Source organism: Oncorhynchus keta, chromosome 1 (assembly GCF_023373465.1).
Source record: "Oncorhynchus keta strain PuntledgeMale-10-30-2019 chromosome 1, Oket_V2, whole genome shotgun sequence".
NCBI classification, from domain to species: Eukaryota; Metazoa; Chordata; class Actinopteri; order Salmoniformes; family Salmonidae; genus Oncorhynchus; species Oncorhynchus keta.
Genome location: NC_068421.1, coordinates 44,156,230 through 44,171,121, shown reverse-complemented (window position 1 = coordinate 44,171,121; position 14,892 = coordinate 44,156,230). Strand labels below are relative to the sequence as shown.

The window sequence follows — 14,892 nt, the reverse complement described above, 5'->3', positions numbered from 1 at the left end:
TTTGCTGCTGACCAGCCTTCGCTGTGTTTTCTGCTGGTGACCAGCCTTCACTGTGTTTTTTGCTGCCGACCAGCCTTCTCTGTGTTTTTTGCTGCTGACCAGCCTTCGCTGTGTTTTTTGCTGCTGCCCAGCCTTCACAGTGTTTTTTGCTGCTGCCCAGCCTTCACAGTGTTTTTTGCTGCTGACCAGCCTTCGCTGTGTTTTTTGCTGCTGACCAGCCTTCACTGTGTTTTTTGCTGCCGACCAGCCTTCTCTGTGTTTTTTGCTGCTGACCAGCCTTCGCTGTGTTTTTTGCTGCTGCCCAGCCTTCACAGTGTTTTTTGCTGGTGACCAGCCTTCACAGTGTTTTTTGCTGCTGACCAGCCTTCGCTGTGTTTTTTGCTGGTGACCAGCCTTCACAGTGTTTTTTGCTGCTGACCAGCCTTCACAGTGTTTTTTGCTGGTGACCAGCCTTCGCTGTGTTTTTTGCTGCTGCCCAGCCTTCACAGTGTTTTTTGCTGCTGACCAGCCTTCGCTGTGTTTTTTGCTGGTGACCAGCCTTCGCTGTGTTTTTTTGCTGGTGACCAGCCTTCACAGTGTTTTTTTCTGGTGACCAGCCTTCGCTGTGTTTTTTGCTGGTGACCAGCCTTCACAGTGTTTTTTGCTGCTGACCAGCCTTCGCTGTGTTTTTTGCTGGTGACCAGCCTTCACGGTGTTTTTTGCTGCCGACCAGCCTTCTCTGTGTTTTTTGCTGCTGACCAGCCTTCGCTGTGTTTTTTGCTGCTGCCCAGCCTTCACAGTGTTTTTTGCTGGTGACCAGCCTTCACAGTGTTTTTTGCTGCTGACCAGCCTTCGCTGTGTTTTTTGCTGGTGACCAGCCTTCACAGTGTTTTTTGCTGCTGACCAGCCTTCGCTGTGTTTTTTGCTGCTGCCCAGCCTTCACAGTGTTTTTTGCTGCTGACCAGCCTTCGCTGTGTTTTTTGCTGCTGACCAGCCTTCGCTGTGTTCTTTTGCTGCTGACCAGCCTTCACTGTGTTTTTTGCTGCTGACCAGCCTTCACGGTGTTTTTTGCTGCTGACCAGCCTTCTCTGTGTTTTTTGCTGGTGACCAGCCTTCACAGTGTTTTTTGCTGCTGACCAGCCTTCGCTGTGTTTTTTGCTGGTGACCAGCCTTCACAGTGTTTTTTGCTGCTGACCAGCCTTCTCTGTGTTTGTTGCTGCTGACCAGCCTTCACGGTGTTTTTTGCTGCTGACCAGCCTTTACAGTGTTTTTTTGCTGCTGACCAGCCTTCACTGTGTTTTTTGCTGGTGACCAGCCTTCACAGTGTTTTTTGCTGCTGACCAGCCTTCTCTGTGTTTTGGACACTGGTGACCAGCTTCCCAGCTATAAATGGTCGCCGGCAAAACCAGAGTCAAGTCAAATTATGCTGGCTTGCAAAGTGATGTTTATTTCTATTGGAATCCAGTCAGAATGGGGATATCCAACATTTTAAACTTTTATTTCCCCACAATCTGCATTCAGAAAGATGGACAGGGTTAAAAAGAATGAGACTACCTCAACCGTCTAAACTGGAACATCCATTTCAGTAACAGGTGCAAGTCCAACCAACAGATTGGATTAGTTTAGAAAAATGTGTATTATTTATCTTTGTGTTGCATAAAAGTCAATAATCAATCAATGGACATGCAAAAACACAACAAATAAAAAAACATATTGAAACAAACCATTCCTAAAATCTAACTGCAATAGAGCATGCTGGGAAATATGAAGGATGTGGTTTTGCAGACCAGCTTGACCAGATAGACCACCAGCATGCAAGTATAAACTGCTCACCAGCATAAGCTGGTCACCAGCATGCCAGCGTAAACTGGTCACCAGAATACCAGCATACCAGCATACCAGCATGACCAGCTAGTCAGCCAGCCAAATCAGCTAGACCACACTGGTCAGACCAGCTAGACCACACTGGTCAGACCAGCTTGACCAGCTAGACCATGCTGGTCAGACCAGCTTGACCAGCACGGGCCAGCATTGACTAGCTTGAAATTTATGCTGGTCTATGTCGTTTTTTTCCAGCAGGGTTGACATTTTTTAAACGTGTTTCACTATTCTTGTGTCTTGTGTCACTTTGCTTTGATGAAGATTGCTGTCTCTGGCAGAGGTTTACTATTGCTGGGGATGCTCTACTGCTTCCCAAAACTCTGTCTGTCTGTGGTAGTACAGTAGTCCTGAAAGTCATCATGATAAACTGGAACTACTTTTGTTGGAGAACTTCTGTGTGTTCGTTCAGTATTCTTCCATCCTGAAAATAGGACCAGTCTCGTTCTGGGAATGTAATATCTATATGCATGCTCTGTCTCCAGAGTTGGTCTTTCCTGTGCTATGTATTTCTGGATCTCCTCTGTTTTAGGGGAGTCTGGAGAGAGGAAGCCCTCGTCGGGGAGGTTAAGCGCAGGGGTAGGTACAGGGGTGTTATTGATGGTAGCCCTCTCCTCTCCTCAGGTCTTACAGATGCACCATGCAGAAATCGCTCTGACATTTCCTGGTTGCTAAAATTCTAAAAGTTTCAATATGTCACAAAACAAGCAAATATAGTGTTGAGAATCCTTGTACAATCTAAACGGCTGTCAAATATATTTCCCAGCTGTTTGTAGCTGGTGTACAAAAGTAAAAGACGCAAAAACGAAACGTGAGAACGGGAAGCATAGAAAAATGCAGATAGGTCAGATCTACTGCTTCTTAGACTTGGTTTCAATGAGAATGACAGGTCTACAACTCACATTTCTATGTGAATTTGGTAGGGTCGCCTAAAAAGTTATATATTGCAGCTTTAAGCCAACTCTAATGGCTACCATATGTCCACCCGGTTTCCCAATCTAAACACTTTTCTCTTTAAACATTATGAAAATACAAGGCGGGCCCTGAGAGATATAAAATCAAATGAGGATTTGATCTGTCACTGAGCACCTGTGTGTGGGGACTGACGAGGAACAGAGAGGTGCTTCGGATCCACTGCCACGTCATTAGAAGAAAAAGAGAGGGAAGAAAGAGTGGGAGGCTTTCCAACGCTGCAATCCATCCATCCATCCATCCAGCCACCCGTCCATCCCACCTGTGCTAAGCCTCCGTCCGTTCCTGCCTTTTATTCCACCATCTGTTTATTCTCTCTATCCCTTCTTCCGCTCTCTATCCATAACTTGCTGGGTCTCTCTTTCACACCCCATGTCTATATCCCTCAATCATTCTTCTTGAGTAGAGATTTCTCTCTTGTCTCCTGCTTCTCCTGTCCCTCCAACACACACACACGCACACACACACGCAGACACACACACGCAGACACACACACGCAGACACACACACGCAGACACACACACGCAGACACACACACACACACACACACACACACACACACACACACACACACACACACACACACACACACACACACACACACACACACACACACACACACACACACACACAAATGTCAAATGTTAATTTCCGTCTGACTGGGATATGCTCTGAAGGGTTTCCTGTTCCCAGTATTCTCACTTCCCTGAAAACCATGGCATTGTGTCCCAATCCCATTTTTTCCCCCGATCCTATTCCCAGCTAGAGGATAGGGTTAGGGAAGTGAGAATAGGGTTAGGGAAGTGAGAAAGTGAGAGTCCCCATCCATACAGGTCACTGTTAATTTAGCATTAGTGGCCTTGGGATTCTGTTATGGAATAGTTGTTGTGCTAACCTCTTCCTTCTTACAGACACTATCCCCTCGTCACCAGGACAACTTCTATGGCTCACCTCTAATATACTAAACATATTAGTCTATTTCACAGCTGGATATTTCCGAGAATTTGTACGGTATGATTCCTAGGACAGACATCCAATAAAAGGACCTAACAAGATTTGAACAAACCACAAACCACCCTTGTGCTGCCAATCATGATCGTTCCAGATGTTTTTCTCCATCAAAACTATTTCTGCGTGGCTTCAAAAATAACGCCTAAACAATATAAAAACAACGTGTTTTAGATTCATCATAACTTAGGTACATTTTCTATGGTCTCAGATTTGAAATAGATGTACACATTGACACCATAAAGCCACGAACAGACAAGAAAACCGGACATTATGGCAACCACAAATCTCAGTCAAGGAAGAGCCCAGACTCTCAGAGGTGGTCCAGAACAGACGATGCGCAGACGAAGGGAGAGAGGATGGAAATGGGGGACATGGACGTCTGTGGAACTGATCTGGTTCTGTGGTCGATCGTTTCCACTCAACCTCCCTGTCTGCAGTCGCATAGGGGAAAGAGAGGTAACTGTACTTCTCATAACGTCTCCCATTTACTTGTCCTCTTCCTCCTCTCGCCCTCTCCCTTTACATCCTTTCCTCTCCCCTTCCACACTCTCCTCTCCCCTTCCACACTCTCCTCTCCTCTCCTCTCCTCTCCTCTCCTCTCCTCTCCTCTGCCTTCCCTCCCTCCCGGGGCTCAGGTCGGGCCCTCTGTGCCTGTCAATGATTATAAAAAATAACCTGCAGGAGGATGGAGGTCCCTCTGATGACCGCACAAGGCCCTTCTCATGCCTGTGTTTGTTTGTATGTGTGTGTGTGTGTGTGTGTGTGTGTGTGTGTGTGTGTGTGTGTGTGTGTGTGTGTGTGTGTGTGTGTGTGTGTGTAGAGAGCTTGCAGGTCTGGGAAGGCAGATGCATAGTCTAGAACATTCTCCCAGGCTTGTTTTTCTCATTCTATGATTGATTTATCTTATTGTGCTATTGCTCAGGCAAAACAGGAAGGAGGGGCAGTGCAATGGAGGAAAACAGGTGTTGATTGCTCAATCGAAGTTTTGCAGGACCTTACGTTTTTGACTGATGGTCTGGTGTTGGTGTAGAGTAATGTCACCATGTTAACATTGTCACTTCCTCCTTGGAGGTGGATGTTTTGGTGTTCTCTTGCCATAAGCTACCACAATCTATCCCAGTTTCCCTATGCAATGAAACAAAATACAGTCACATATTAAAAGGAAACCGTGTAATAATGTTTCCATCGAGCTCTGTGCCAGGTGACTGTGAAATAAGGACAATCTGGTGTCATGATGTTGGCCTGGGTTTATGACAGTCATAAATACCTCTTCCCATCTTTTTCCTCTCTCTACCCTACTGATGTGACATTTGAAAACCCCTTGGTTAACATAGAAATTCTGGGAACATCAGAAGGTGGGGGGAAATGAACTATATTCTGGTAATTCCGACCAATTGAACATATGCGGTGGTACTTACTGAATATGATGTCAGTTTGGTTGTCATCTGAGACATTCTCATCAATGATAGGATGACATAAACTCTACAATGGAAAGTCTACGCATCAGAGTTGGTTTTTTTTTTACCTTTATTTAACTAGGCAAGTGAGTTAAGAACAAATTCTTATTTTCAATGAAGGCCTAGGAACAGTGGGTTAATTGCCTGTTCAGGGGCAGAACGACAGCTCTGTACCTTGTCAGCTCGGGGATTTGAACATGCAACCTTCCGGTTACTAGTCCAACGCTCTAACCAGCAGAGACCACACCCTTCTCGCTCCACTATATAAAGCCCTGCCGCCCCTCCCCAGAGTTATCGGATTCACATGGAATTGTTGTTACATTTAAATGTTTGAATATAAAATTATTGGTGAAAAGATGAAATGTAATTTCAGCTTCCAATGAGCGTTTTGGATTTTTACAAGGTTAGGGCTCTGCTCAACCAGTGGCCCGCCCCTGTGAAGAGACATGGGTTATAAAACTTTTCAGACACACCCTTCTCGCTCCACTATATAAAGCCTTGACGAAAATATAACCTCCTGTTCCAAGTACGTGAGGTCTGCAGCCTCTGCGTTAAAAGGACTAACATGTCAACTACACAACTCAGCCAACCTCAGCGTGAGCTTTGGTTGCGAATGGTATGAACTTTGAACTCTTATTCCCTACAGAAGTGATACCTCCTAGCCGTTGAGTTAGCCACAGCAGCTGCAAAGGTGGGCTAGGAAAGAACAGACAGAGCATCCTGTCTACCACACTACGATGTTACTACAACGTATCCAATTGACCACCAGAGACATTCTCCAAAGGACAAGGGACTCGGTTTGGTAGGTAACACGGCCTTCCATCTACCACCAACCTACCGAAGCACAGCTCAGAGTAAATATTTATTGCATTTTCCTTTTCCAAATGGGAGGTAATTTAGAATGCATAAGATACTGTATTTACGATAGCACAGCTTCTCCCTTTGTCCTTCAGTCTTCCCGCACTTTCGCTCAAACCCAGCCCCTTTTCTTTTGTGTAACCAGCTGTCATATATGTTCCGCCCGCTAGGGACGTTTTCCTTTATGACATAATTTGTAATCAAGGTATGATTAATTCTGTGTATATGTAATTCTGTGTGATTAGTTAGGTATTTAGTAAATAAATAATTAAACCCAATTTTGCATTGCTGATTCAACTTGTTAGCCAGGGTTCGTGAAGATAACCAACAATTTACAACTTTCAGGTGAGACTGAATTAAGGTGACGATGAATATTGACTGCTCTTGATGTAAAATATTACTAGGTCTTTAAGAGTTTATTCGGAAGATAACAGCTCTATAAATATTATTTTGTGGTGCCCCGACTCTCTAGGTAATTACATTTACATGATTAGCTCAATCAGGTAATATTAATTACGGAGAAAGGATTTTATAGAATAGCATGTCATATCACTTATCCGGCATAGCCAAAGACACGACAATGGTCACGGTGCGCTGTTCTAGCTCTCATTGTTATCGGAGGCTTTGTCCGTAGCCAATAAACGTTTTGGATGATGCGCAAGCTGAGGTAGTGGGGCTTCCTCTCTTTCTCTTCCTTCGCAGTTGAGCTCGGAGTCTGAATCACCCACACATGGACACCATGTGTTTGATCTATTTGATGCCATTCCACTAATTCCACTCCGGCCATTACCACGAGCCCGTCCTCCCCAATTAAGGTGTCAGCAACCTCCTGTGGGTGAAACAATGTTTGACAAGTTAGTCATCCCTCTCCTTGCTGTTGAGTCTTCAGTCCGTGGAGGAAGGAGAGAGGAAGAGAGAGAGAGTGCTACACTTCCAAGTACAGCAGTAGCCAGCAGACTGAGTTCACTGGCCAGTGAGGATACGTTACGCTATATTTCCAAGAACTAGTTTGGCGTGGAGATTGGGCCTGGGCTTCCAGGGAGGTGTTTCGGTAGCATGCTTCAGTTAGCTTGCAGCTCCATTAACAGTGTATTACATTAGCGTTAGCTGTTAGCACCTGTTAGCTACTCTCCTCCCAGAAAAGTCTCCGCGCGGTGACTCGGCCAGAGTAATTAAGCCCTGGTCGGCCCACCACTGGAGATAAGAGGATATATACCGTATCAGCCTCCCCATAGCTTTGTCTTCACGCCGTACAAACCCATCCTCCCTTTGGAGTCTCAGCTCAGTGGTGCTGGGAGAGAGGTCGTAATTAAAGGGAAGGGAATGGCGTAGGTTGCGCCAAACCAGGCCCACGCCTTCTCTGTGTTGGGGGGGGGGGGATGTTATCCTTTCACACCTTCTCTCACTAGGATGGATTGTCCGGGCGTATATCAAGCATTATGATGCCTTAGAAACAGGTCACTGGACCTTCATCACTGCCCCTGAGGCAGGTGGGAGTGTTGATGGTGTAACACCGCATGGGGGTGAGCCTTGTGAGCTGTATGATAGAATGAGGCACTCAACAAGTCCGGTCCCCTTGACGGGGTGGTGTTTAGTGATGGGTGTGGTATTGAGGAAGAATAATCAGAAACAGATTACTAGTACAATGCTTGAAGTAGTTAGTTGTACATTATTGGGCTATGTCATGGGTATGGTCTGTATAGTGTCAGACAAAGGCTTATAACAGGGGTTCCTAAATGCTTCTGTTCCGTGACACCATTAAGATATATATATAAAAAATGATAATATCAACCCCATCATGGCAAAAAATGTAGACTTTAAAAAAAAATTGAAGCTATGACAGTCTGTCAAAAACTGCTATAGAATGATTTGTAATAATATTTTAATCTGAAGGAAGCATGGTTTGAAATGCATCAGAAAGGTATTGGGAAGTTCAGGAAAACATCAAGGAAGATCATTGGGCAATAATTGTGTATGATGTTCTGTGTAGAAAAGAACATCATCATTAATGATGTTCTTTTACCACCGGTCTTCACCAGTCAGATTTTTTTGGCTGGTCCTGTACACTCTGTTCTAGGGTTTCTGACGGAAACAAACCATGCAGATGTGTTTGTGAGAGTTATCTTTCAGGAATGCGGTCATAATCATTTGTAGCGTAAACCGTTCAAAAGTTAGAGCCACATTTCTAGGAAGAAAACAGAAACAACCGTATAACAAAAGTACTTTGCGGCTACCTGAGGTTACTCAAGTAACCCCGGTTCTATGAACCAAGCACCCTTTTCTCTTCCCAAGTTTTTTCCACGACCCCTAGGTTGGGAAACGCTGACTTATACGGAGGCACAAGAGGCACCAAAGCATCCGAAAATTATGTTGTAGGATCTATGCTCTGTAGACATTTGTTTTATATAAATTGTACCAATTTAACATTTGCAGCTTGGAGATGAATGGCTGAAGGAAGTGAAGAGTCGCAAAAAGAAACAACCGTACTCACACAGAGAAAAAACAGAACAGACAAACCAGAGGGGATGAGGGCGGTGGAGGATGGCGGGAGGGGGAAGAGAATGTGAGATCGGGCCCAGATCTGTCGGGAAGCGGTAGCTTGGGCCGGACAAATTCACAGATGTTTTAAAGTGCTAATCTAATCTCTATGCCAGGCCTTTCCCCCCCTCCTCTCTCCCTTCCCTCCTTTTTTCTTGATTCTATTCCTTGTTTCTTAACTCTGGATGGGCTGAAGCCCATTTTAATGTTCCTCAGGAGCACCGTGTACTGCTCAGAGATTGCCCGCAGTTATTCATGCGCCTGTTATCGGCCCTGTTCTCAGGCTTAGACACATGTGCTAATGCAATGAGGGAGATTTGCCTGAAAAAAAAGGAGATAAAAATATCCCTACTCACTCAGGCAAAACACAAAGCCACCTTAAAAAAACGTGAAGAAGAAGGGAGGGAGGGGCTTGTTTCTTGTTTAGTTATGTCACCCCTGGAGACCATTCATCACATTCGATGAACTCACATTTTTTACTCAAGCAGTTATTCAGCTTATCCATGTCTCCTTTACCCATATTCTGACTATCAAAATGTTACAGTTTTGCTCCCGGTAAAGAACCAAAGGGATCGTATTGCCATCGCATAGTAAAATATTGGATATGTTTAAGGGCATACTTTGAATTTTGACTACCGAATCCCTCTCTCCTCCCGTCTCTGCCTTCCTCCCCCTTTTGTCCTTTCCTTTCCTCGCCACAATTCTCCCTTTCCTCTTTCCTTCAATCTCTTGCCAGGGAGGAAGAGTAGTCTGTCTAATACAGTAACCCCATTGAAATATAGTCACAGCTCCCCCCGACTCAACGGATGTACATGTTCAGGAACTGTACTCTCCTAATGTGACTGCAAACCTCAACCCTGTGGTTTAACCTGTATCACCCCAGGCACGCTAGACAAGACACAGAAGTACTATCAGAAACATCCACAGATAGTATCAATGACGTGAGAGTCTAATGAAGTGTATAGAAGTAAGTGGGAATGGAGTCTGCTATGACCCATCATTTGTACAGTACTGGAGACCGATTCAATATACAACACAATGATATCTATCATATGTGGGCATATAAAAACAAACACATCAGTGAGCTAATCAAGGAGAGCAGCTGGACAGGGAAGCTCTGTTTTTTTGTTGTGTTGCTGGGCTCTGACTGTTTGGAATGTGTTTGCCACAGACCGGGGGCCCCGGGGCCAGGTACTCCTACTGTTGACCCTCAGTACCTGACCACGTAGCACAATGAATGTGAAAGTCATGAAATGCGTTCTATGATGATTCTATCCTGGCAACGACCCACAAACACCCCTCAGCCCCTCTACCCCCCACCCCAAACTCTCGCTTCTGTCCCCCCACGCCCTTTCCTCTGTGGGATTCAGAACATCTGGAGAAGAGTGACAGCCAAGTAAACAGACCAATAGCTGTCCTCCACTGGCTCCTTTCTCTTTCTCGCTCCCTCTTTCCCTTTCTCTGCCTTGCTATTTCTGTCTGTCTGTCTGTCTGTCTGTCTGTCTGTCTGTCCTTTCTCTCCTTTCTCTCTTTTCTCTCCTTTCTCTCCTTTCTCTCCTTTCTCTCCTTTCTCTCCCTCTCCATACCACCCTCTCTGCCAGGAAGCTTATTGATGGATGTTTGGCTTGTTTGTAGGGCCAGATCAAGTTAAAAACTAAATAGGGCAGATAATTTAATCAGTCAGTTAGGAAAGCTGAGTAGGGTGTATCTGGGGCTCGTCTGAAGCCCCTCTCTGGGAGTTAGGGTTAGAAGAGAATCAGGTAATTAAGGGGGCTGTCCCATAGAGAAGCGAAGGTCTGGTCTACACGGTGGGGGGTTGAAGGGATGAGGAAGTGAGGAGTTTAGGGGTTGAGGTAATGACAGGATTCAAAACACTGCCTTTATTGTCAACAAGTTGCTCATTAAAGCAACACTTAAGGAAGATCGCCTCCCTCCTCTCAACTTTGATGATATATTTCCCCTTAACGCCCGCTTCCAGTGTTGACAGCAAAGCAAAGGCCGGCAGAAGGGAGAGTATGGCAGGAGAGACGGTGGGAAGGGAGGGACGAATGCGATTTCCATTCGAGTGCAGACAGCATCCGCATCGTGAGACACCTGTAAAAACATAATTTTTCATCCCGGGACTGAGGGGAGGAGGGAAGGGGAGAAACGGAGGGGGAATGGGAGCATGGCTGGCCGGAGGGTGGGGACTGGGGGCGGGGGGGGATTCATGCTTTTCTCTCGCCCCTAAGTCGTTATCCAGCCTTGCATTTCCATGGCGAGGACTCTGGTACAAGACTTCAACAGGGATTCCAGGAAGAAATGGGATACAGGGATGCAACAAGCACAAACAGAGACCACCAGCTGGTCCTAACTCATCCCCCAAACAAACCTCCATAATCCCCATTTACCCATACCATCATCCTCCAATTCCACAAACCACCCCCCAGCCCACCATACCAATCCCAGACCCTGTGACTCCCACTCCAGGAGTCACACACTCCTGGCGCTCCGGTCTGCTTCCAGGATGGGGATTGGGGTCAGCCTTCCCAGCTTCATGACAGGCTGGCTTCCGCAGCACCTGCCTTGTTCTGTGACCCACTCACACAGAGGTCCATGTTTTGTCAATCATTCCAGAATGGGTCCATCTTTGAAGCCCATAGGTGAAACCCAAAACCCTGGCTATCTATTTTCTGTGTTGCAGGCCAACCACCAACTCAGCAAACTGGATCAAGCTACCACATAACGTTCTGAGAACCATGCGTTTCGTAGAGCTTGGTGAGAGCGTAGTTATCATATGTTTATCTTGCACACAATCTTTCCACAACTTTCTGGGAATGGTTCAGGATATTTGCTTGGCTTTGGAACATTCTCAGCACATTTAAGGAACTTAACAAAAAATAAGTTATTTCTTGATATTTCAGTACTTTAACAGAGCATTTCCTAAATGTTCAAACATGGTTCAATTGAATTTACATTTTGGTAGTGGTCTGGGAACGTTCTCCAACTGGTTTGACATTGGGAATGTTCTCAAATAGTTCACAGAACGTTAAGAAACAATGTTCTTCTCTCAGAATGTCAATACTTCAGCATAACTTTTTCTACAGTTTTCCCTCATGGTTCTATTTGAAGTAAATGCGCTCATAACATTAACAAAACGTTCCATAAAAAACACAGGAAAACATTAATAAACGTTCAAAGAACGGAGTGCCTACGGATGCAAAAAATAATAACGTAATAAAAACGCTCTTTTCCTCTGCTCCTCTCCGCTCTCAAAGCAACGCATTCTGTGTAGCAGGTAGAACATCACATTGACACGACGCTGATGGCAAAGGGACGTTGTGTAAAGAGAGAAGTGAGGGGGGAGTGTGAGCAGCAGGTACGTTAGAAAAACGAATGTGTGCGTAAAATAACACATGCGCAGCACATGATCCGGATCCTTAGCTTTAAGAAATAGGTTTCCAGGGGAGTGGGTGAAAACTCTATCTTTTTTCTTGTTTAATGTGTTCAGGTGTGTTGGCCACGCCCACTAATTGGCCACACCTGATCTCACTGAGTGCTAGTTTCCTTTGAAATGGGGGTCTGTTTGAATAAACTAAAATGAACATCTTTGTAAGTGTAAAAAAAGCATGGCATGTTAGCTCCATCCTGGTGGCGCTGTGGACTAATTCCATTAATAAAAAAAACAAGATCATAGGTTTGAATCTCATTGACGCAGTGCCACAATAAAAAAGATGTGTGTTTGCGTGAATAATGCCTAAGCAAATTCATGTGTCCTATCTCTGCTTAGAGGCCAAAAGAGTTAACGTAAGCTAGCAGTGTAATTAAAATTCTGTTCTCAGAATGCTATTTAACTACCTACAAATCCCCTATAATTTCCGTTAATAAAACCTCTAGAAACCGGAATAAAACGCTCTCAGAACCTCTCTGCGACCTAAAAAAAAAATCACATTCCCAGAACAGGCAAAATTTTCACTTCCGTTTTCAGAATATTTAAAAAACGTTCAGTTTTACCGGTCAGGAAACTTATGGCTTCGCTCCCACAACTTCCAAGGAACCAAACATGCTAGCTGGGGAGGCTTTGACCACAGCTGCTATGGAGGGTTTTATCTTATGAAACAGAATATCTATCATATATTTTACATGTGGGGTGATCCGTGATTTAAAACCAGGTCTGATAGAGTACATGGAAACCTTTGTGACCCCACTGAACTGCTGTTGTGAGTTTTATTGAAATCAGACCTGGAACAAATACATCACCTACTGATGTTATCCTACGACAGAGTTTTAAACTAGTCTGAAGCATATTTTGAACTATTCAAAAGCCAAGCCAAGCCAGGAGCTTTTACTTGATAACGTCAACCTATTATGTAGCCAGACTAGTCAGTCCACTGGTTCTCTCACGGATCCCTCTGGAACTTTCCTTGCGCACACCTGGCCCCTATTCCCACTGATTGTATTTGTATATATGTTCCCTTTGTTCACCACGGTGCTGTCCATTATTGTTCCCATGTCCATTGGTGCGTGTGAGTACCCGTGCTGTGGGCTTTCGTGCCCTTGTGGATTACGGGTCTCGTCCCATGTGTTAATCATTGTGCTTGTGTGTTATTTATTCGAGGTACTCCTCGCTCTTTTGTTTTGGGTTTCTACCCTGTGTTTTGTTACGTGTTTGTTTGGTCTTCGTCCCCGTGCCTTTACACGACACACCGTAATTTGGGCTTAATAAAAAAAACTATTACGCATTCCTGCACCTGTCTCCCGAATCATTTATGCCAGCGTGACAGGTTCTGATGCTAAACCATGCTTTGGCCTTGTGGTCCTAAATGTGGAAGGTCTAAGGCCGGGATTTAATCCAATCGTGGATTTTTACAATGCGGTATTTAAAAGTAATTTCAGATTGAGCCCGGCATATACAGCGTTTACCGTACATGAGGTTTCGACGAACGTTGGAGCATTGCCTTTAAAACGTGTGTTGCCGACAAAGTGCGCTCGGATTGAATCCCGCCTAGGTTGGCACAGAGTGATTTCCAATATTGTAATTTGTGTGTGCTTGTGCTTGTCTATGTGGGTGTATGAGCAAGTGTGTGTGTGTGTGTGTGTGTTGGGGCAGATGTGGGCAGTGGGTGGGCTGTACAGTTGACACAGTAAGTTGACAGACAGGAGTATAGAGGAACTGACTGCAGTGGGGGTTATTTCCCTATGCCAGGGTGAGTGGGGAAAAGCCTGTCACTTAGTAGGGTACACCAGGGATGAGGCCTGCTCTGGGCTTACCTTGGCCCTGCCTGTGTGGCTGGTTGGATTGGCAGGTTGACGGAGAGCGTGCCAAACCTGGGTTTAACTTAATTTCCATGAACTCCACACTCCAACATGGAGGCACCTCTGGGCCTATCCCTGGCCCTGTTCACATGAACATTCTACTAATGCAGCACTGAATGTTCCAATCTAACTTCCATCTGCATGTAACACAGACTTTGAGATCCATAGTCAAATCTGTTCTAGAGGCATAGTGTTATAATCACAACTGTATTATCTGAACATTCCATACATTTGTGGCTGGAACTGCACTGGGCCTGTTGAACACTGCTCAGCTCCTGTAAAGCGGTTATCATAAACGTTTCCCTGAATGCAGCTAAAATCTGTACGTCAGAAAGAGGGCTATGTAACGTGAGAAATGTGTAATCCCCTGCCTGTCTGGGGTCCATCACAGGCACCTGGTTGTAGGGTCCCTGTCTCTGTGGGTCGGGTGGGTTTGGAAGCCCTCGGGGCTGAGGGAAGGTGTTCCACAGGGTTGACTGGGTCAAGGCCAATGCTATCCAGGCTCATAGAGCCTACACACCTGACAAGATAAGCTGGCCATATCCTGTCTCCACTCCCCAGTCCTGCTCTAAACCCTGAACACAGTCATAATCCAACATCTGGGAGAGGAGGGTGAGGGAGGGGTTACGGGGTGGATGAGAGAAAATGGAAGGGGTGAGGTGGGTGATAAGTGAATGAGCTGGGAGGGGGAGAGAGGGGAGGGTGGGATGAGGAATGGGTCAGTGGGTGAGGGATGGGCTGGGTGGTGAGGGAAGATGTGTGAGGAAGGAATGAGTTGGGGGGCAAGGATAGGTTAGAGGGGAGTTAGGGAAGTTAGGGAGGATACAGACCCTCTATGGGGCAAAGGTTATCTTCCTGCCCATGCATGGGTGACTCATGCTGTGTGTATTTCATGAGATGGTTT

General features: G+C 45.5%; 1 protein-coding gene across 2 annotated transcripts in view; it reads right to left on the bottom strand.

Annotated features, from left to right (window-relative positions):
* The window catches only part of LOC118386003 (gem-associated protein 7-like), a 147,970-nt gene that overhangs the window by 98,933 nt on the left and 34,145 nt on the right, over nt 1-14,892 (bottom strand). The window lies entirely within an intron of this gene.